This window comes from Neopsephotus bourkii, unplaced genomic scaffold (assembly GCF_033783945.1).
Source record: "Neopsephotus bourkii isolate Nb327-2 ecotype Australia unplaced genomic scaffold, CSIRO-AGI_Nbou_v1 NB_1768, whole genome shotgun sequence".
NCBI classification, from domain to species: Eukaryota; Metazoa; Chordata; class Aves; order Psittaciformes; family Psittacidae; genus Neopsephotus; species Neopsephotus bourkii.
This window is the reverse complement of record NW_026902242.1, coordinates 899,670-920,350: the sequence shown is the minus strand read 5'-3', so window position 1 is coordinate 920,350 and position 20,681 is coordinate 899,670. Positions and strand designations below refer to the sequence as shown.

At 50.1% G+C, this 20,681-nt stretch overlaps 1 long non-coding RNA gene across 3 annotated transcripts in view; it reads left to right on the top strand.

Annotated features, from left to right (window-relative positions):
- LOC133226068 (uncharacterized) overlaps positions 1–19,481 on the top strand; it is a 77,380-nt gene extending 57,899 nt beyond the window's left edge. For 2 of the 3 annotated variants that reach the window (XR_009729392.1, XR_009729394.1), the window contains exons 6-7: positions 1,195–1,354; positions 14,595–15,434. This is a non-coding gene — a long non-coding RNA (uncharacterized LOC133226068). Of the gene's footprint in view, positions 1–1,194; positions 1,355–14,594; positions 15,435–16,259 lie in introns of those variants that run through there. The other variant, XR_009729393.1, reaches the window with a different exon arrangement.
- Positions 19,482–20,681: the final 1,200 nt, after the last annotated feature.

Here is a 20,681-nt window from a genome sequence, read left to right as displayed (position 1 = left end):
GACTTCTAATTGATTTGGCTTCTGACTCTCTTGTGACTTCACCAGCCATTTAATGCACCTAGATTTGCCTAGGGCAACTCCTTCCCTGTCTCCAGAAATTATTTCCAGTGTTGTCTGACACCAAGGCACAGATAGGAAGAGCTTGGAAGCAAACCAATTTATTGCACCTTCACAGAGTACTGAGTGTAACTGAGTCACAGCAGTAGGATGTGCATGTGCTGTTAGTCTGTGGGATGTGTGAGGCAGAAAGTGCTCTTGGTCCTTCATCTACATTGCCTCACATGGAGCTTAGCAGTCGTGTATGTCACAGAGAGCTCATGCACAGCGGTGTATGCATTTTTAAAGGGTCATCATCTCACTTTTGCCTCCAGTATGCTGAGTTAGCATCACTCTGGCTAGAAGCTCCTGCTGAGAGCTGTGAGCGATCAGAAAGGAGCAGTAATGCATGAGGAAGCACCCAGCAGTGACCCTTTTGACACACATAGGTGCTGTTGAGGTGACAGTAGTGTGACAGCATCCATTTCCTTCTGTGAATTTCTCTCTTGGCAAGAACACAGGGGGGTCTGGCGTTTGCTTGCTCTGGTGTGAAACTTCCAGTCCTGCAATGCCCAGTCATGCTTCTATCCCTTCCCCCTTTCCAAGGGATGTCTGCAGTAGCCCTGTGTGCTCATGTGATTGAGGGCACAGCTCTGTGCTGTCAGTGGGAGGATGGTGTGAATTCTGAAGAGCTTAGCCATGTTCTGCATTATGCATTACTCTTACATACCTGTGGTTAAATACTTCTCTATTAGATACCACCGTATTAGTCTTGGAGGGTTTGGGGCGAGGAATTCTGGCTCTCTGGAAGTCAGTGGTGTTGACTTCCAAGCAGTCAAGATTCTGCTTCTTTGCTCCCTGAAACACATGTCCTTGCAAGACAGGGCTGGTTTTCCTGGAAGCAGTTTTCCTGAGCAAACAGTTATTGCTCATCACTGCCCTCAGTAGACTGAGCCAGATTTGCTTTGATTTTTAACTGTGTTTTTGGACCTGTTCTATTTTGGACTAGGTGACATTGGCTCTGCCAGAGACGTTCTTTACACAAGCATGCATCTCTGGGCATCTGTGCCAAAGGAATGGAACCCATTAATTCCTTTCCATTTATAGACCCGGCTTTTAAAAGCAAATAGCTCATTAATGTAGAATTTTCTTCCCCAGATCTAGAAGTGTTGCTGACTCCTACACAGCCATGTCCACAGAGGTGCTTTCACCACCTCCACAACCTAAGCCATGGACAGATGTCCTGTTCAAGACATGTATCCAGCTCCTCTAACCTACCATCAGGACTCATTAGATGGAAGGACTGATTTGGGTCAAGGTAAGCTATGACAGTGTTCTGAGTGAGTGCTCATGTGAACAGTGCAGCTGAACATCTAAGTGATCCTTCAAGCTTGAATAGATGAAGCTCAAATACCTTATCACCTCTAATCAATATGTGATTTCTTCTTTCTAATGAAATGAGCAAACCTGAGCCCTGCTCTAGAGCTTCCAAGTAGGTGGAAACAGGAGGAAAGAGTCAATAGGATACACATGGGAGGAATGTATGGAGCACTTCTGCAGATGAGACAGTTGAGAGCATTGCCAAGGTGGAAGGGGACGTGGATGTCATACAGGAAGGATGGAGTGACCTTGGAGACTGTTAGAAGCAGCAGTGTGAGATCTTCTAACTCAGGTACTGTATTTGGAGCTATTAATAAGACTTCTCCCATTCGCTACACTCTCATCCATGTGAATTACCAGATGAAGAGGAAGTGGGGTAGTAACTAATTGCAGCATGACTATAGGCACAGGCGGATGCTGCTAGTGCAAGCCTAAGAGATGTATTTAGCAGAGAGGGAAATACTGCTGCCTTCATATGAGGCTTTGATTAGACCTTGTCCAGCATGTTCCTTATACCTCAGAAAGGGGAAAGTGCCAGAAGTGGTGTAGAGGAGCAGGCAGTAGAGATCCTGTCCTACAGTGGGATGCTAAACAGTGGGCTTGTGGAAATACAACACTGAGTGTGGGTGTAGTTCTACCCCCTGTATCTTATGGCTACAGTTTTGCCTCTCATTTGCTCCCTTTGAAAAGGTCAGGACATGAGGACACTGTGCCACAAGACTGGAGAACATGGTCTGGGTATGAAGCAGGCATGGGCTGGAAATTTGACAGTCTCTTTTCATCCTAGTGAGGACACCACTGATGCCATGAAAGTGCTGTACCTGTGTACAGCTATTCCCACCCAGGAAAACTACAGTCCTAGTGTAAAGAAATACATAAAGCAGACTGCAGCCTGCCAAGAAAGAGAAGATTGCATCCTGATGGTTTCACTTTACCAGTGTGACATTTGTGCCTGCATGCGTGCACTTGTCTGCATGCACCTCTATCTCCTCTAACCATCTTAGCTGGCTCCATTTCCAGGCCCTTTAAACCTATAAGCTCTCTCTTAGCTGCCTTCCCAGCTTGCCACACAGGAGCATCATTAAGGTTATCTAGGCAAGGAAATGATCCTACTTGACTTGTGGAGACTGTGATACTGTAGTAATTAGCCCATCTAAGTTAATGTGAATGCTCCCCGTGCCAGAAGTAAGCACCTTTGAGGTCTAATGCCCCACCATCACTGCACTGGTTGTATTGCTCTCTGTAGGAGGTTTAGGCTTGGGGCTGCTCAGCAGCAGTAGTCTTTGCCTTTGGGAGAGAGCGGATAGGAACAGGGTAAGAAGTGCACTCTCAGCAGGCTGCCTGCTTGGGAACGGTGTACTTACAGCTTCACAGGTCCCTCTGCCCTATGGGGTTTCCTGAACCCAGCCAGGACATGCCCTGGCATAGGGCTCACTCTTGATGCCAAGCTCTGAGTGCAGATAACTTTCTGTAGCAAAGCAATGAGCTCTTTGGACCTAGCAGAACATAGAGAACACATCCTGGCTTTCCAGGGAGGCTGATCTGCCCTGGAACAAGACATCTGAAAGGACATTACTCTTTGGCACATTTTCGGAGCTCATTGTGTTTACTGCCCATACCTCCCTGCAGCAATCAAGGTTGATACTGCCAAGGAAAGGCATCCTTGATGTGTTTCTGTAATCCCTATGGGCAGGCACTAGCTAATGAATCTGTAAAGAAAGATTTTTCTTGGTAAACTAACCCACTGAGAGCCCACAAAGTGGAATTGTAGTTCCTGTTGCTTCTGAGCAGTTGGAGGGATGACCTATTTTTTGCAACATGCAGGTACCAGATATTGTGTTCAGTTCAAAGGTGGTCACATAAATCTCTTTGTTCCACAAGGGTTGTTAACATAAAATATGCATTTACAGTACATGTTGGCAAATATTAGGCTTGACAGAAAGGAATTCATCCCTGTTATGTAGTGTTTATGTGCCTGTTCTTCAGAGTCATGGAGCCTCTTTAACTTAAAACTGAATTGAGGTTTCAGGAACACACCAAAGCTGAGTTTCCTGTGCCACATTGACGCTGCTTCTCTTCCATTTCCCCACCAAAAGGGAAGTGCCACAGCAGTGATGGACGCAAAGAAGCAGGCGTGTGACTGTGACACATTTCTTGTGGGTCAACAGCAATCCTCTCTGGTTTCAAAGTGGACAAGGGAATGAGCACATGCCTCCTAAATAGCTGCTGGGAAAGCATGAAAGGAAGGCAGACCCAACTGAACGGGCAAGCTGAAGCTGACTGTGCTCCCAAGGAGGTTTTCAGGGACATTTTAGACGTGGGCAGGGGGACCTACAAACTAGACAGCCTGTGTGGGAGAGCAGGGATTAGGATGGGAAGTCTCAATCCCATGCAACCATATTCTGGGCTGCGTCAAGTGAAGGGTGACCAGCAGGTGGTGGTCCTGCCCCTTTACTCTGCTCTTGCAGCACTGAGCAGTTCTGGTGTCCATAAGAAGGACATGGAGCTGTTGGAAAAAGTCCAGAGAAGGCCACAAGGATGATCAGGGGCTGGAGCACCTCCTGTGTGGAGCCAGGCTGAGAACATCGGGGCTGTTCAGCCTGGAGAAGAGAAGCTGCATGGAGACCTCAGAGCAGCTTCCAGTGTCTGAAGGGGGCTACAAGGATGCTGGAGAGGCACTCTTCATCAGGGACTGCAGTGATAGGACAAGAGGTGATGGGTTCAGACTAAAACAGGGGAAGTTCAGGCTGGAGATAAGGCAGAAGTTCTTCCCTGTGAGGGTGCTGAGGTGCTGGCAGAGCTGTGGCTGCCCCATATAAGATGTTCATCCTGCAACCCTTGCTGAGCTGAAAAACAGGAAAAGGCTGTGGCAGGCGCTTAGAACTCTGTTGCATTCACCCTTGGGATTGATGTCTCCAGGTTTTGGCTTCCAGTATAGCTTGGATGTTCTTCTGAGCAGACCTTATGTCTCTGCTTTGAGTTTATCCAGCTGTTATCAACATATGTGCTTCCTTGGTGACTCATGGCCTGTTCCCTAACCACATGCCCTTCTCTCTTGTTGCCCCCACCCACCACAACTGAGTCACTTGGCCTCCTGTCACAAGCCTCTGCCTTCAGTCATGCATGTAGGCACTTCTAGCTTAGGCTGACATAAGCTCCTCCTGACTTCCTTCTCCAAAGCAAGCTCTCGGGTAGGAGCTTGCTGGCTATTAACAGGCTGGCCCTGACCTGCCCACACTGAGTGCACCCTGCCTAGACCAGATTTACCCAGACTCTTTTTCTCCTTGTGCGTGCAGAGGGAATGCTTTAATGCTGCGTTGTCCTCTCTACCGCTCACCACTTCCCCAGAGGGACCAGTTCAGCCCAGTGGTAAGTGGAGGTTACTCAACACCCATGGCCAGCACTCCCCAGTCTTGAAGACAGACGTAAGATGTGACTGGTGGTGGTGGGAGCTGGGAAAACCTGGTGCTCAAAAGCCTTTCCCATCTTCCGACCCTCCAGTAGCCTGCAGGAAGTGACTATGGTTTCATATATGTATATATATGGTAGCTGTTACAAGCTTCACTTCCTAAGTGTCATGTGAAATACAGCCACTGCCATCTCGATCTGAAGGGTTTGGGTCTGTGGCAGACACATCAGCCCAAGCTGGTGTTCAAGCAGGGTGTATATTGCGAGCTGTTTTCCTTAATGCTTTCTGTCTATGGGCAGTGGCTCCATCAATCCTGCTGAGCTTTGGATGGATGTTTTTTTGGTCAATGGACAAATATACAGGGATTTATTTCCTGTCTTCCCTTTATTCCAAGTCTTGGTCATTTCTAACTTAAAGTAACTTGCCCAGGACTGTAATGGTTATGAAGTGCCCAAATTCTTCCTGCACATGGACACGGAGAATCTGGGCACTTTCCCACACTCCTTGGCTTCTTTCCCAGTGTCAGCATTGTCAATTCAAGAGCCTTTTCAGCTGCTGGGTATTGAAGCATGAGGGGAACACTGAACATCAAGGTGCCTATTTCCTTGCACCTGCTGATCAGAGAACTGCTGCTGGGCACCTTAAATGAGGGCTATCTCTGTCCCTCTCTACCCCATCAGATGAGATGTTGATGTAATGTTTCATCTTCCCAGAGTCTCTGTGAAGCAATGGGGTGTAACTTCCCAGGGTGGGACGGGCACGCTCCAGATAAAAACATGAACTTGCCTGTATAGTGATGTTGTTCTGGTATTAAAGAGGGTGGGTTTTCACATGGGTGTCACTGCAGTGACTGCCCTTGATTTGAGGTTAGATGTACTGGAAAAATCAACCCCCAGACCCTTTATTTTGAAGATGAACATGGTGTGGGTGCAGTTCTGGGCTGAGAAAAGCTGGATCAAACCCCAGGCCATCTGCTTTAGTCATCCTGAATGAGCAGATGCAGCCACTGCTTATCCTGAGGTCAGACACAGTGGAGGAGGAAGATGGATATCTGGTTGGCCCTGCTGCTGAGGAATAAAATGTAATAACACCCCACCCCAAAAATCTTTCAGACAAGCTTGGAAACCATTGGATGTTTCTTGTACAAGCAGGATTGCTGGTTTTCCACTCATGAGGATGAGGTGGGCTGCCCACTGCCCTTGTCTCCTCCTTTGGGAAGGGTATAAAGCTTCCCAAAGGAAAGCTGTGGCAGGTCAGAGACCTGGACCCCAGTTGCCCATGCACCCTTTTCAGTGGCCAATCTTGTCCCTGTGTGCTGGGAGCACTGGGTATGAGCACTGGACCTCCTGATGTTCCCTTGCCAGGGTAGCAGGATGATTCACTGCACCTACATTGATTGCAACCAGCAGGCCTTTCCCCCTGTCTGGTGGCATCCCTGGGCAAGTGACATCTCCTGGGGGCATTTCTGTGGGGTATGTCCTGAATAAGCACCCCCAGCAGTGTACAGGCAGCGACACTGGCCAGGACACTTAGTGAGATGCCAGAACTGCTTTCTCCCCCTTCTTCCTTGGGGTTGGGAGCTCTTGCTGAGGCTTTGAGGAGCAGAATGGGATGCCCCAGCCCTGCCTTTCTTGCAGTGTCAGGACTTTGTGCAGGAGCAACTGCTCAGTAGCTTGTTCCATCCCAGATTCCCCCCCTCCAGCACTCCTGTACAAAGCTCCCTTTCACCTTGGAGCATCCGGAAAACGTAATAGGGAGCAATTACTGGGGTGGGTGCAAGCTTGGGCCTGGGAGATATGTGGTGAGGAGCCAATTGCTGTTAATGAGATGTTGCTGTTGGCTAGTCTGGGCTTCTGCTGCTGTGCAGGGATTGGTTTGCACCAGGGCAGTTTTGGGGCTGCTGGGAGCCATAGCCCAGGCATGCTTGAAAGCCAGAAAGGCTCAGACCAAATCTTCATGCTGAGCTGATCCCACTCACACTTCAGGCCAGGCTTACCCTGCATGTGTTCCCTGAGACAGAGGTGAGGCATCAATCAGCCCACGCTGCTCTCCTTTTTGGAGGGATGGGCTGATACATCCCTGTTCTTACAGGCCGGTCCCACAGCCACAGCTCCTTTGGCTCTATCATTTCGCAGAAGGAATCTCTCAGCTTTCTCAGCCTGTCTCCATAGAGGTGCATCTTCATGTGGCATCTTCAAGGCCCTCTTCTGGACTTGCTCAAGCAGGTCCACCTCCCTGACCTGCTGCTCACGCTCTAGGGGTGCAGCCCAGCACATGGGGGTTCTGGGCTCAAGCGCACACTGAAGCTGGGTCATGGGGAGCTTCTCTTCATCCAAGTCCTTCTCCTCAGGGCTGTTGCATCCCGTCACCTGCAGCCTGTCATTGTGCTTAGACATGCCCTGAGCCACAAAGGAGCAGCTGAGCACTAAGGACAGCTGGGAGAGGGAATTATTGTGCTCCAAAGTGATGCCCACCCCAACTTGTCCTGAGGTGTATATGGGAGTGCATATGGGGGCTACTCCACTTCATCATCAGGGGAGACATGACCACCACAGCAATTTCTTGCAGCAGATCCTTGTCTTGTCTGGGTCAAGATCTTTGCTTGGTTACAAGAATGGAAGGAGAGCAGGAACTTCCCCCACATGGAAAGAGACCAGGAGCTTAGGTCTCTGCTCTGCCTTTGTGTGACACAGCAAGAGTGTCCAGGCTGCCAGGCACCAGCACTGCAGCCTGCTCAGGAAATGGTCCTTTCCTTAGGCAGCTCTACACAGTCTAATTAAATTACAGGCTTAAAGCCATCTCATTCCTCACTCATCTGGTGCCAAGTGCTTGTTCCAAGGGAGTGCCCTCCATTAAAGGGAAAACTGCCCGCGCAGTGCTCTGCATCAGCTCATCAAGAGAGTTCAGCCTGCCACAGAGTCACTCCTTGATTGCACTGCATTGCAGATAGGCTGCTGGAGTGCTGGGGTTTGTATGTGCCCTCTGTCTTTCTCTGGTCCTCATCTGTGGGCCTTTCAGAAAGCTTTCAGGATGAATAATCCTCCTCTTGCTGCTCTTAGCTCTGTGTGGGTCTGCTGAGGGCCTGAGCATGTTGCAGAGCCATAGAATTCCAGCCTGGTTTGTGTTGGAAAAGACCTCAAAGCTCATCCAGCTCCAACCCCTGCCACAGGCAGGGACACCTTCCACTAGAGCAGGTTGCTCCAAGCCCCTGTGTCCAACCTGGCCTTGAACACTGCCAGGGATGGGGCAGCCACAGCTTCTCTGGGCACCCTGTGCCAGCGCCTCAGCACCCTCACAGGGAAGAGATTCTACCTAAGAGCTCATCTCAGTCTCCCCTGTTCTGGCAGGTTAAAGCCATTCCATTGTCCAAAGCCCCTCTCCAGGTTTCCTGCAGCCCCTTTAGGCACTGGAGCTGCTCTGAGGTCTCCCCTTAAGAAGTCTTCTCTTGTCCAGACTGACCCAGCCCAGCTCTCTCAGCCTGGCTCCAGAGCAGAGCTGCTCCAGCCCTCGCAGCATCTTTTTGGTGTTTCTCCGGACTTGTTTGAGCAGGGTCAGTTGGTGCAGAGCAGAAACTTCACAGTATGTTCCTACCCAGGGGTCTGAAGAGGACTGAGACCTCACTGTGCCAGATGTTCTACAAATACCATAAGGTCTGCAACAGATACAAAAGGAGGAGGAGAGGGCACAGGGATCTGAGTGTCTGGTGGAGCTGGGAACATGACTTTATAACCAACCAACCTTACAAAACTAGTGCACAGCAGCCAGGAAAAGAGGAAGCTGTGAGATGCAAAATGCATTCCCTTGGATTTGCTTTTGTTGTGTGTAGTTCCTGTTGACAGAGGATACAAATTTCCCATCCCAGGGCATACCCAGCCTTATGCCTGGGGATTAGAGATTTGAGTGGTTTCTCATCTTGCTTTCTGGCACTGGTTTTAGTTCTGTTGCTTCTCAGAGAAGCTGCCAAGGAGTCCTGGCACTCAAGGAAAGGCTCCTCTCCTTCCACCATGCTCCTTGCACTGTGACGTACCACCACGCTTTGGGGAGCTGGGTAACCTGCACCTTGGTGAAGCAAGAGCCCTTTGGCATGGCCCACGTGCAGAAGAGTGTGCATTCTCCTCCAGAGTGGTGCCTGTGCTCTCCTGCTTTCTAAACATCCTCACAGCAGTAAGTTAAAGCCTGCTCCTTTCACCAGGAGAAGTGTAGGTGATTGGATCGTGAAAGCACCTCCCATGCTGCAAAGCATGGTCCTGGTGAGGACTAAGCCAACGTGGCCATTTGGCTGGGTCATTGGAGTAGCTAAGATTGAAGTTTCCCTTGCTCATTGTTCAGTGTGGAAGCTCACAAATGATCTTCTTGGTACTGCTGCTGCCACACAGTCCATGGCATGAGTTTAACCTCAGCTGTCTCCCCCATTCAATTACTGAGTGCATAATCTTGGAGAAGCAAGGTTTTTCTCATCTTTTGCCTTCTTGGCTGCAGGCATAGCATGTCTTAGCTGTAATATCCTGCCTTCTCTCCTGGATAAACTCTCAATCTCTTCTGCTTCTATGGAGTGAAATAAAAGCTGAGAAAATCCTGCCTGGAAAGAAGCAACTTCCCACAAACCAAGGTCATCCTTCGAGACAGTCAGTCAGCAGCTGGACACAGCCATGGCTGGACCAACCTTGAACAGGGGTTTGCACCCATGGCATCCAGAGGTCCTTTCAAACTCAACTCTTCTGGTTCTGTGACCTGTGTCTCCTGCAGTGCCACGTTGCTCCCCCTTCTCACCCTTCCCCTGCACTGCTGCTCCTCACCAATGACCCAATTCATAGAATCATAGAAGAAGTGAGCCCCCTCATTCCAGTGTGGGAAAGGGCATCCCCTAACACTGCCAAGATCCTGATTCACATGCAGAGAGCAGGAGGGAGCTTAAAGCTTCAGAGCTGGGACCAAATATTTACCCTGTGCATGGTATGTCCCAGGCTATTAAAGTAGCTGAGCCTAAAGCAGAATGGTGAGAGAAGCTGTTTGCTTTTCAAACTGGACCAGCAAGTGTGTATTGAATTACCTGTATGCCAGATGAGATTTAGCTGTAAATCTCAGCAACAGCACTCTGCAGTAATGCAGATGTGAAAGGGAGAGAAATCAAAGGAAGCAAATGAGGAGGGGACAGTTGTGGAATTATACAGAAAGGAGGCAAATCCTGGCTGATTGCTTGGTTTGAAGCCAAAGGTTTTTATAGGAAGGGCGTCAGCTCTGTGAGGAAATCAGCTGGAACAGGTCTGGCAGGATAGCTCTCCAAGTGAGAGCTCTCCTTGCAGAATACCAATGATTTGCATCCAAAAGAAAGTGGCTAGAAGCAGCTATTTCAGGAGCTCTCCCTGCACTAGGGCAGGAATTGGGATGCTGGAGGAAGTGGAATACAAAACACCACCTGCCTTGGAGAAGAGAATCCAAGAGGTTGGAGGGCACATCTTCATGCTGGCTTGCCTTTGTGTTGGAATAGCTGGCGGTTGCTATTCATTTGTTGCTTTCCTTGCCTTTTTTGCCCTGTCTCTGATACAGGGACAGACTGGTGTCTCCATATCCCAAACCCGGTCGGCTTTGTGGATCCTTGGACTTGAGGGAGGCTCTGGGAAGGGCTGGGAGCAATGAGAAACACCACTGTTAGCAGAGGAATGCCTGTTTTGCAAGCTGCCTTTGCTTGCCCTGGTCTTCTCCCAGCCGCATGGCCTTGTGCCGACGCTGCTTTACACTGGCACTGCTGGTGGCCAGAAGCAATTAACAGCAAATGGAGTGAGAACAAAAGCATGAATTCCAGCCTCGAAGGACGTGGTGCTGGATTTACCTGGGGCACTAGGACCAGCACTGAGAGATGCCACACTGTGCTGTACAGCATCAGTATCTCCTCCTGCAGCGGGCTGGGGGGTACCAGCATTACAGGCCATGCCCTGGGTTTGCCAGCAGATCCAGCCTTTGTTTTTAATCCTGGCTAGGGATCCCCCTGATTCATCAGAGCAGGAGCTGTGCTGGATGGTTTCTCTGAGGTGGCACCGTGCCAGGAGCAGCAGGTCCTGGCAAGGGTTGGGACAGTGCCACTCACCCAGCAAGGAGCCTCCCTTCAGGCTGGCTCTGTGGCACCTTCCAACCACCGTTCCTCAGTGTCGAATGCCGTATGTGCCTGTTCCAGGTGCAGGCTGGCGATGTGAGGAATCCAGCCTTGGGCATGCTGCTCCTGGAGAGGCGTGGGAGAAGGTTTTCAGTGCCCTGAGGCACCTTTCCAGCTCCCCACAGTTGCCTTGTCAGTGAGAACACTGGGGCTGTTAGGCCTGGAGAAGAGAAGCTGTGTGGAGACATCAGAGCAGCTTGCAGTGTCTGAAGGGGGCTACAAGGATGCTGGAGAGGGACTCTTCATCAGGGACTGCAGTGACAGGACAAAGGGTGGTAGGTTCAGACTGAAACAGGGGAAGTTCAGGTTGGATATAAGGAAGAAGCTCTTCCCTGTGAGGGTGCTGAGGCGCTGGCACAGGGTGCCCAGAGAAGCTGTGGCTGCCCCATCCCTGGCAGTGTTCAAGGCCAGGTTGGACACAGGGGCTTGGAGCAACCTGCTCTAGTGGAAGGTGTCCCTGCCTGTGGCAGGGGTTGGAACTGGATGAGCTTAAGGTCCCTTCCAACACAAAGCATTCTGTGATTCTCTGCTCATCCCCAGGCTCCAGCCCTGCTGTTGTACCAGAAGCACCAGCATGGTCAGGGACCACATGTGCTTTGTGGCATGGAAAGGTCAGCAAATGCAAACCACAGCTCTTCTCCCCTCACCTAAATGGGAAAGAGAGGCCACAAAATGCTGCTGCAGAGTTCCTGCTTTACAGGAATGCTGTCAGGACACATCCATTCATGCCAGCAGATGATTTGGACACAGCAGCCAGGAGTGCTTTCAGCAAAGCAAGGTGATGCCCGGATCCACACTGGTTATCTGTTTCCTGCAGGACAGGGTATCAGTCCCAGGCGCTGGAGAACAGCACCATATCAAGCCCTTTGGTTCTAGTTATCAGCTGGTTACAAGGGTTGCTGGCAGGAGGGAAAGCTGTGATGTGAACTCTGCTCTGCTCTTTGTTTCTGGGTCACAGATGAGGCCATACAGAGTTGATTTTCGGAGTCTGGCTTAGAAGTGGCTGAAACCTGATGATGGGAGAGCCAGAGATCATGGCAGTCACTGCTCCTGCTCTGAAAGAACTGGAGGAAGGGGGAGCAGCAGAGGAGACAAACCAGACTGTTTTGCTCTTGATCTTTCTTCCCACTGTAATATCAGCCTTTTGCTCTGAATAGTGAGTGCTAGAAAAGGTTTCAGTGTGCTCTTCCTTTCCAGACCTTGCCCCTGCATCATTGCATGCTGCCCACCATGGAGCAAAGCTGAAGTAAAGCCTTCCACATGTCCCCACATCAACTGGTGTGGCCACACTCAGCTCTTGCTTTTGTGGCCCATGGGTGCAGACATGCTGGGCCATCAGCCAGGCTGCATCCTGGCTAACAAAACCCCTTTGGGACTGGCAGTATCCAACATCTGGTTCCTGCTGTGTGATTCTGACAAGCTTGGAAAATCACAGCAGTAACCAATAGACATTGCTCCACCGTGCCTTGTCACCAGCTGCATTGCTCCATGGTGAGGAGTTGTGGGGCCCACTGCCTGGGGATGTGCACATGCAGGGACACACTCCGCTACCCATCACACTCCTGACAAACAGGCCAGGCTCCTCCTCTACTACTTGTTTCTTCCTTGGGTAGGATTCTTTCCAACCTTGAGGGCTCGGAAGTTGAGAGTGCTGAAAGCCTGAGGAATAAGCAAGTTAGGGAAGCATCTTTTTAAGTGCTTTGTTGACCCATTTGCCCTGTTCCTGTCAAGCCTGAGGGAGCTGATATGCAACTGAAACCAATTGCATTTGGTTTTAGGTTCCTCGAGGGCTGCTCTAGGCAGGCATCTTCAGGAAAGCCAATCTGAGTTGACTTCCAAATGAGAGTAATTAAATCAAATGAAGTCTTTGCAGGGAAGAGATGGAGGATGCACTCAGCTCACGGTAACAGTCCCAGGGCAATATGGGGATGAGCTGATTTGTCACCCAAAGCTTCTCCCTCTTTTCCATCTGCCACGAGGCAGCAGCATGTGTCTGGGATGTCCTTTGTCACCATGACATGATTTCAGTGGATGCTCCAGTTTGACTCCTACCTGTGCCTGCCTTGTCTCCATCCATCCACTGGATGTGACAGCTTTCAACACACTCTGCTTGCAGGGGAAGTCAGAGGAGCAGGAGGAATAACCTGGAGTATGGTTGCATTGGCTTCAGAGCCTCTGGCTTTGCTGAAGGACTTTCAGGAGTGGTTCTGGAGGATGGAAAGTGGATGCAGGCTGGAGGCAAAGCATTCTTTCTCCTTCAGCTCTCTATTTTTAACCAGGCTCTGAAGCCCTCTCCCGAGTACTTGGATTGCTGTTTCCTTGGGTTTGCTTTGTGGTGCTTTTACTGCTGCTATTTTAGGGGGGGAATGTGATAAAAGAGAAGAGGAAGAAAAGGTTTCTTCTTCTGTTTTTTTTTTTTTATCCTTCAAGCCAGAAATGAGAAAATGGAAACTAGAAAAAGAACAGGAAAATGCCCCCATTCTTTCAAAATAGCTCCAGAATAGCGCATTCCCACTTTCAATGCCAGGTTCTGTGCCTCAGTGAGAAGCAAAAGGTGAAGTGCCTATCTCCTGTAGGAATCCAGGGGCACTGTTCCTTTCCACACTGCCTTGGGCACTGACCTAGAGACACAGGGAGACTTCCCTTTGACTTTGGCAGCTCTGAAAGACCCGTTGTTGCTTAACAGCCATCCTTTATGCTGACACACACGGTCTGTGTGCATCTGTCAACAGGGGAGGGAGACGTTATTGAAATGGGTAATAATGGAGATGAAAACAATCTGTGCTGGTCTCTGGGTAATAACCAGCTGATATTAAGCCTGGCTGATAACACTTAATAATGAATGGGCATTAATTAAAGCTAAATTACAAGGGAAGGTGCAGGCCTGGCTCCCAATCCAATTAGAGCCCTGTAATTCATAACGGAGAGAATCTGTCCAGCCTGTGAATAAATGATCAAAGTCAACAGCAGAGCTGTGGAATAGTTTAGATGATGCCTTGATAGGGAAGAGGCCAGAAGAGGATTAATACATAACTGTGGCCTGAAAGTACATTGGGTTTGCCATGCAGAGATATACATGGTAGTGCATGTGTGAGAGCCCAGATTCAGCTCTGGTGTGGCTCCAGAAGGTTTTGGGATCAGTCCAAAGGAAGGGTATGGACCTGATGGGAGGAAGATATCTGTTGTAGGCCCCGTCACAGTGACAACAGAAAGGAAAGAGCCCTAGGGCAGCTCTCTGGATGCTGGGTTAGACAACTTGGTGATATGCCATTAAAAGACAACAAAGAGCAAGCAAGGTGCTGATGGCTGTGGTCAAATACCTCCACTGCATCTCAGAAATAAGTCATGCCCACACTAACATTGACTTTGCATTTAAACAAGGCTGTTCCAGGAGGTGATTTCCACCTAGACTTGTCCTTCAGCTCCCAAGCTGTGAGCAGCTCCAGTCCAGCATAGAGCCAGGAGGAGCAGCCAAGCCAGCAAGTTTTGAGAGCCTGGGAATTGGATGCCAGAGAGGGACAGCAGTGATAGGACAAGGGGTGATGGCTTCAAAATGAACCACGGGAATTTCAGGGATTCTATGATTCTAATGATGATTGTAAATACATGTCTTCCCAGGGCTAAAGGGCAGCACTGCAGCCACCCACTCTCCCAGGCCATGCTTGGGGCCAAGCTGGCTCCAAGCACCTCTCACAGTGCAGCCACCCCAAGGAGTTGTGCAGCTCAGTGTCGTAAAGGATGCTTCGTTGTGAAGCAGAGGGAGATGACAGCTTCTTGCTTCACTGCCAGGAGCAAAGCTGTGGCTGGTACAAGTTCAGACCTGACTGTGATGTGCCCTATGTGCAAGGAAGAGTCAGGGGAGACACTGATGGCATCAAAGTTGACAAGACCATTGACAAGGGAACAGTGGCTCACTGGGAACTGAGGACTTGAGCCAAGAAGAAGCTGCAGGTGGAGCACAAAGTGCCACCAGCTCTGACAGCAGCAGCAGCAGCAGCACCAACGATGACTGAGGGTCATTGACCACTGAATGCTGGATGTATCTGACTGAACCAACAGCCTCAGGGTGTTTGCAGAGTTGGGGACAAAAGACTCCGTTTTAAACCTCGTGGTTTAAAGAAGCTTTCTAATAAGACATCTGCCAAAGGCCCCAGAACCAGCAACTCTGAGGAAGAATACACCATTTTGAAAGCTTGGGGTGTTTAAAGCACACTCAAATGTGTCCCACAAATGCTACATAGCATCAATGATACTCTGAAAACGCTCTTCTGGTCCAAAGCGACTCCATGTTTTCTCCCTTTTTCTCCTATGTCTTGTCTGCAGAGCAGGTGATCCAGATATGCTTTCCAGATGAAAGGGAATATTCTTACTCAGGAATAAATGTAAGGATATTTTTCGGCTTAATGTAATGAAAAGAATGCATTTTGGCTCAATACAGCATCACGCTATATGTGTCCACAGAGGCAATTCCAAAGGATGCTCTAGTTTAGACTTGCACCCTGTGTAATTACCCACCAGGTGTAGGCTGATCCTTGTGGCACCCATGTGGTGCCAACCCAAGCAGGAGGTTGGCTTGCTGGGACCAGATGAGTGCCAGCTTGCACCAACCCCAGTGGTGGGAGCCAGGGTAAAGCATCTGGCAAAAGAGAAGCCGTCTCCTTTGCAGAGCGTGGTCACAGCAGCCATTCCCAGACTGGGAGCAGTGTTTCCCGAGGAAGCGCCTGCGTGTGCCTGCCTGTAGTTGTGTACAAAGGACACTCAGCATATACCGCACTGGTGGGCAAGGCTGGGTTTGCTGCAGCACAGCCACGCTGCCTTCAAGAAGCAGCAAGAGGGAACCTGACTCCCTGGTGCAGTCATGAGGAATGAGCCAAGCCCAGAAATATCTTTATTATCCTTTTCCAAACAAATCCCTGTTTGCAGAGGCTTGATATTCCTGTGTTTCCAGGTGCCAGAGCTGGGCGTGCTGACAGAAAGAGCAGCTCAGGGGGCAATGCTCAGATGAGGCTGAGTTGTTCTGGAAAGAAATCAAAAGCTTTTAGTCCTCAGTAGCTCCCCCAAAATGCTCCAGTGGACTTGCACCTTCAGCACCCAGGCTTGGTGTGAACGCGGATGTGATGCTGAAGGCGCTGCTTAAAGAGCATGCCTCTGATTTCCTTCCAACTGAAGTATCAGGATTGAAAGACTTCAGCATGATTATGGGCTCCTGTTGTGTAGGAAATTGCCTTCTATCCATTTGAGTGTACCTGAAATGATTTCTTCCCCTTCCTGACCTCCAGAGAGTATTCTGGAAAAACAGTTCTTAAGATGCTATTGCAGCAGGGGTAAAAATAGCTGAACAGATGAGATGGTCTCTCTGACAGCACAAACACTTCCACGTGCCTATAGAGCAGAGAAAATGAAGCCTATTGCAGGAAACAGAGGGAACCTGTACACAAAAGAAGGAAATTTGGAAAGAATGACTAATCTAAGAGAGGAAACTAGGTGCTGTGGCCTGCTGTGAGCAAGGCAAGTGTCTCAGAGCATCAGGCTAATGTGCATGTCGTGCAGTGCATGCTGATGGGTTCTAGTGGAGCAGGGCTGCTGGGCTCTCAGGGACTGAAGCTCTGAGGGCTCCATCTGAGGAATGCTGTGGGATGAAGTTTGAACATGCTCCTAACATGCCAACCCAGGAACTGCTTATCCCTGAGTGTCAGCATAGTGATTTATGAGGGGAGCCCAGTTTAAAGCTTCCAGTGCTGGAAGCTGTTGCTTTTGGGAGGAGTGATGATTGAAACAGAGCTTGCTGGCTCCTGTAGCTTCCTGTGGGTGCCTGTTGTGTGATATGATTCTCTCATCGCAAGAAATGCTTCTTGGAGACAACAAAGAGCCCACAGATAGGCTCCTGATCCATTTTATCCTTTCCATCCATCTCCCCTGTTGTCTCAGCAGAGCTGCCCTCCTTTCCCAAGGCTCCCACCCCAGGAATTCCTGGGGAGGGGATGTGTGGGGCTTCAGCTTTGGCTTTTAACTGTTCACTACCAAGATTACACTGAGGGATGGTTTGACCTGTTGGTGAATGAGGGCTCATTCCTTAGAGGTGACTTGGCTGCAGCACTCACAGGGCTGTGGGGAAGTGAAAGAACAGATAAGAACATAAGGAGACGCTGAAAAACAGCAGGAGAGACTTGGGAAAGCCATTGCTCCTACCCGGAGCAAAAGACTGAGCATCATTGCTGGAGGCATGGATGGGAGAGACTGAAAAAGGAGGCACAAAGCTTGCTGTCATCTGCAGGTTTGTCCTGCCAAGAGGTGAGCTCATCAGGTGGAACAAATTCATCAAAACCCACCCCTCCACAGCCTGTGCCTGACCTCCTAGAACTGCCTGGTTTGGGTTGGAAGGGACCTTAGAGCTCATCCAGTTCCAACCCCTTGCCATGGGCCCCTCCACTAGAGCAGGCTGCTCCAAGCCCTGTGACAAATTCAAAGACCTTGACCATAAGCAACCCTGGGATCTGTAGTGCAGAGCTGCTGATCCAGTATATGTACTTGAGTTGGGTCATAGCAGGCTCCATGGCTCCAGTTCAGTGATGGATGGACATGCCAGAGCCCAGATTAGAGGTTATCTAGGCTATTTAGGTTATTCTAGACATCTGTATTATCTCAGTATCCAGTATCCAGCCCTCTCTATGATTCTGGACAGTGAAGAACTGGTTTTATCCCCACAGCCTTCAAACTTTAACTTTTGGCTGCTCCTTTTCTCCTCTTCATCACATACCACTTCTGCCCCAATGCATCTCACTTGATTTCACTGTGTTCACTGAAAAGGGTGTAAGAGTTTCTTTTAGCCTGCTAAATTATCACTAACCCAGAGCACAGCATCCAGAATGTCCTGTTTTAACAGCTCACAAAGGCTGGCAGACAGCCTGCTCTGTGAGAGTGGGCTTTGAACAGAGTTGGAGTTGTCCTTCCAGCCTCTGGCCCAGGGACCTGCAGTTGTTATTCTTACCCATAGGGTCCAGTCCTTGGGCTTGAATCCAGCCCAAGGGGAAAAGAGGGTACTCAGTATCAGAAAAGGAGATGGGCTTGTGATGCCAATTCCTCTTTCTTCTATTTTATCCATTCTAAACCCCGTTTCTAAACACCTTTTAGGGAGTGCATTCAAGGCTGTGGATGGCAGACTGCCTGGGTACTTGCTACTGTTCAGTCTTTTTAGAGGGAGAAGCCCTTTGTAAGCAGCATCTTCAAAGGGAGATGTTGTCTCTTGTCAAACAGATGGTCCTCTGCCCTCAGGAGATCTTTCCCAAGGGTCAGGGTGCCCACTGCATGGTCCCAGGCCAGGAAATTAGCATGAATACATGGTCTGGAGCAGAGGCCCAGGGGATGTCTGGGTCCATTAGGATTCCACCACTGCGACTGGACTCTTTGCTAGCTCATAAGGCATGATTCATGCCTAGGCCTTTCTTCGTGGCAGGGTTTTTTAGAAGAGCTCTCTCTGATGCATAATGAGAGCTGAGTGAGTGATGGATCCTTCCCTCACTCGGGATATTTATAGCCCTTTGCTTTCTTCTACAGCAAGTCACCTATTTTCGCAAGGCTCGTGGGCGCCTCGTGTCACTGAGACTTCAGCTCCTCTGCCAAAGGAGCCTGGCCAGGGGCTCAGAGGTTCCCCAGCGCTGGGATGGTGGATGGCTGGGGGCTTCTTAAGAAACCAATCTAAAAGCCATGAGACTACACAGGTCACTGTGTGTTTGGAGGCACCAAGGGTCAAGTTTCCCATCTGCTTCTCCACAGACAGCCAGGCTAACATTAGTTTCTTGGTTTGCACTGGGCCTGGGTTCTCATATCTTGCTGTGGAAGCTGAGATTATATTGGTATCATCTCTTCCAGGGTGCATCAGCTCTGACCGTACCAGGTGGGATAAGATCCAAAGCATCTGGTGTGGGTTTATTATAGCTCTTCTCCTTACACAGAATGGATGTGGACCAGCATGGATGGTCCCTGGGGGCTTATTCTGCTTTCTGGGTAAGCAAGCAGAGCTCCCTGACTACTCGTGTTTCCCAAAGCCATGTGTCTGGATACCTGCTTTCACCTGGAGGGCTCAAGAGAGCGGAGCAGGTCACTAGCAAAGTTGCCAAGATGTCCATCCAATCTCTAAGGCACTGTTTCATAGTCTCACATAGCTGGAGCCACAGGGAATGGATTCCAGAGCTGGATTCCACAAGGAATGAATGCTTGCACAATGGAGGTTTGAGCCTAAGGGAAGCCTTCTGTATCAGAACAAAATAAATAGAGGGTTTAAAATACTTCATACCCCTTTGTAACTTTCTCCAGGGAGAGTTTTGTGTCTTCTGCTCCAGCAGTGAATGCAGGCTGCCATCTCCCATTATGGGAACAATAGGAAACAGACTCAAACTGAGGGCAAACCTCTATTTTGAGGGTTCTTTCCATCAGTACCAAACCCACAGCTTCTGGGGTTTTGTCTTCATGTATTTTCCTTTTGATTTGTTTTGTTTTAGCACAGGAAAACCAGACTTTCCCCACCATGGATGCTGTTTGCTCCCTTTCCCCCTCCATCACCCCATCCCCAGGCTGGTCTGTGGCACAGGTAAGCCTTCACACCCCCCTTCCCTGTGCCGGGGGGGGGGGGCTGCCCGGTACCATCCTCCTGCAGCTCTGTGCACTTGTGCCCTCCTCCCCTTCCCACAGCCTGATTTATTGCCTTTATCTTTCCCTTTCACAGCTGCCCCTCACCGTGCCTGACCTCTGCTCCCTGCATACCTGGCATTCTTCTGGGGGGCCACTGCAAAGGCGTTCCTCCCTCCGTGGGCCACTCAATATGAGACGTGGGGACCCTCAGCTATATCCATCAATGCTGGCAACCAGCCCTATGCTTTCTCTGCCCCAAGTCAGTAAAGGCCATAGGGTGATGCGTGTCTCCAGGGAAGATGCTTTGGCTTTGATGTACAGAAAGCAACAGTGGGGTCTGTCCCTGCCCTGGGGATATGCTGCTCCCCCCAGCCCATCTCAAAATCCCATCTGGCTCCTTCCTTGAAGCTGGGGAGATATGGTGCTGGGCCTCCTTAGGGGTAGCATGTGTGATAGGATAGAGAGAAGTCACCCCCTGACACCGACATGGTAATATTTGGTTTTGTCTCATCAGTTCTTTTTCTCTTTCCAGCCACTGTGCAGGGCCTAAGCACGTACAATGATGCTGAAAATGGGAATCACACCATATCAGAGAATCCCAGCCTGGTTTGGCTTGGAAGAGACCTTAAAGCTCATCCAGCTTCAACCCCTGCCACAGGCAGGGACACCTTCCACTAGAGCAGGGTGCTCCAAGCCCCTGTGTCCAACCTGGCCTTGAACACTGCCAGGGATGGGGCAGCCACAGCTTCTCTGGGCACCCTGTGCCAGCGCCTCAGCACCCTCACAGGGAAGAGCTTCTGCCTAAGAGCTCATCTCAGTCTCCCCTGTTCTGGCAGGTTAAAGCCATTCCCCTTGTCCTGTCCCTACAGGCCCTTGTCCAAAGCCCCTCTCCAGGTTTCCTGTGGCCCCTTAGCACTGGAGCTGCTCTGAGGTCTCCCCTTCAGGAGCCTTCTCTTCTCCAGACTGAATCAGCCCAACTCTCTCAGCCTGGCTCCAGAGCAGAGCTGCTCCAGCCCTCGCAGCATCCTGTGAGCCAGTGGGGATTATTCCTCCCTGGTGTCTTGCTTTCCAGCTCTG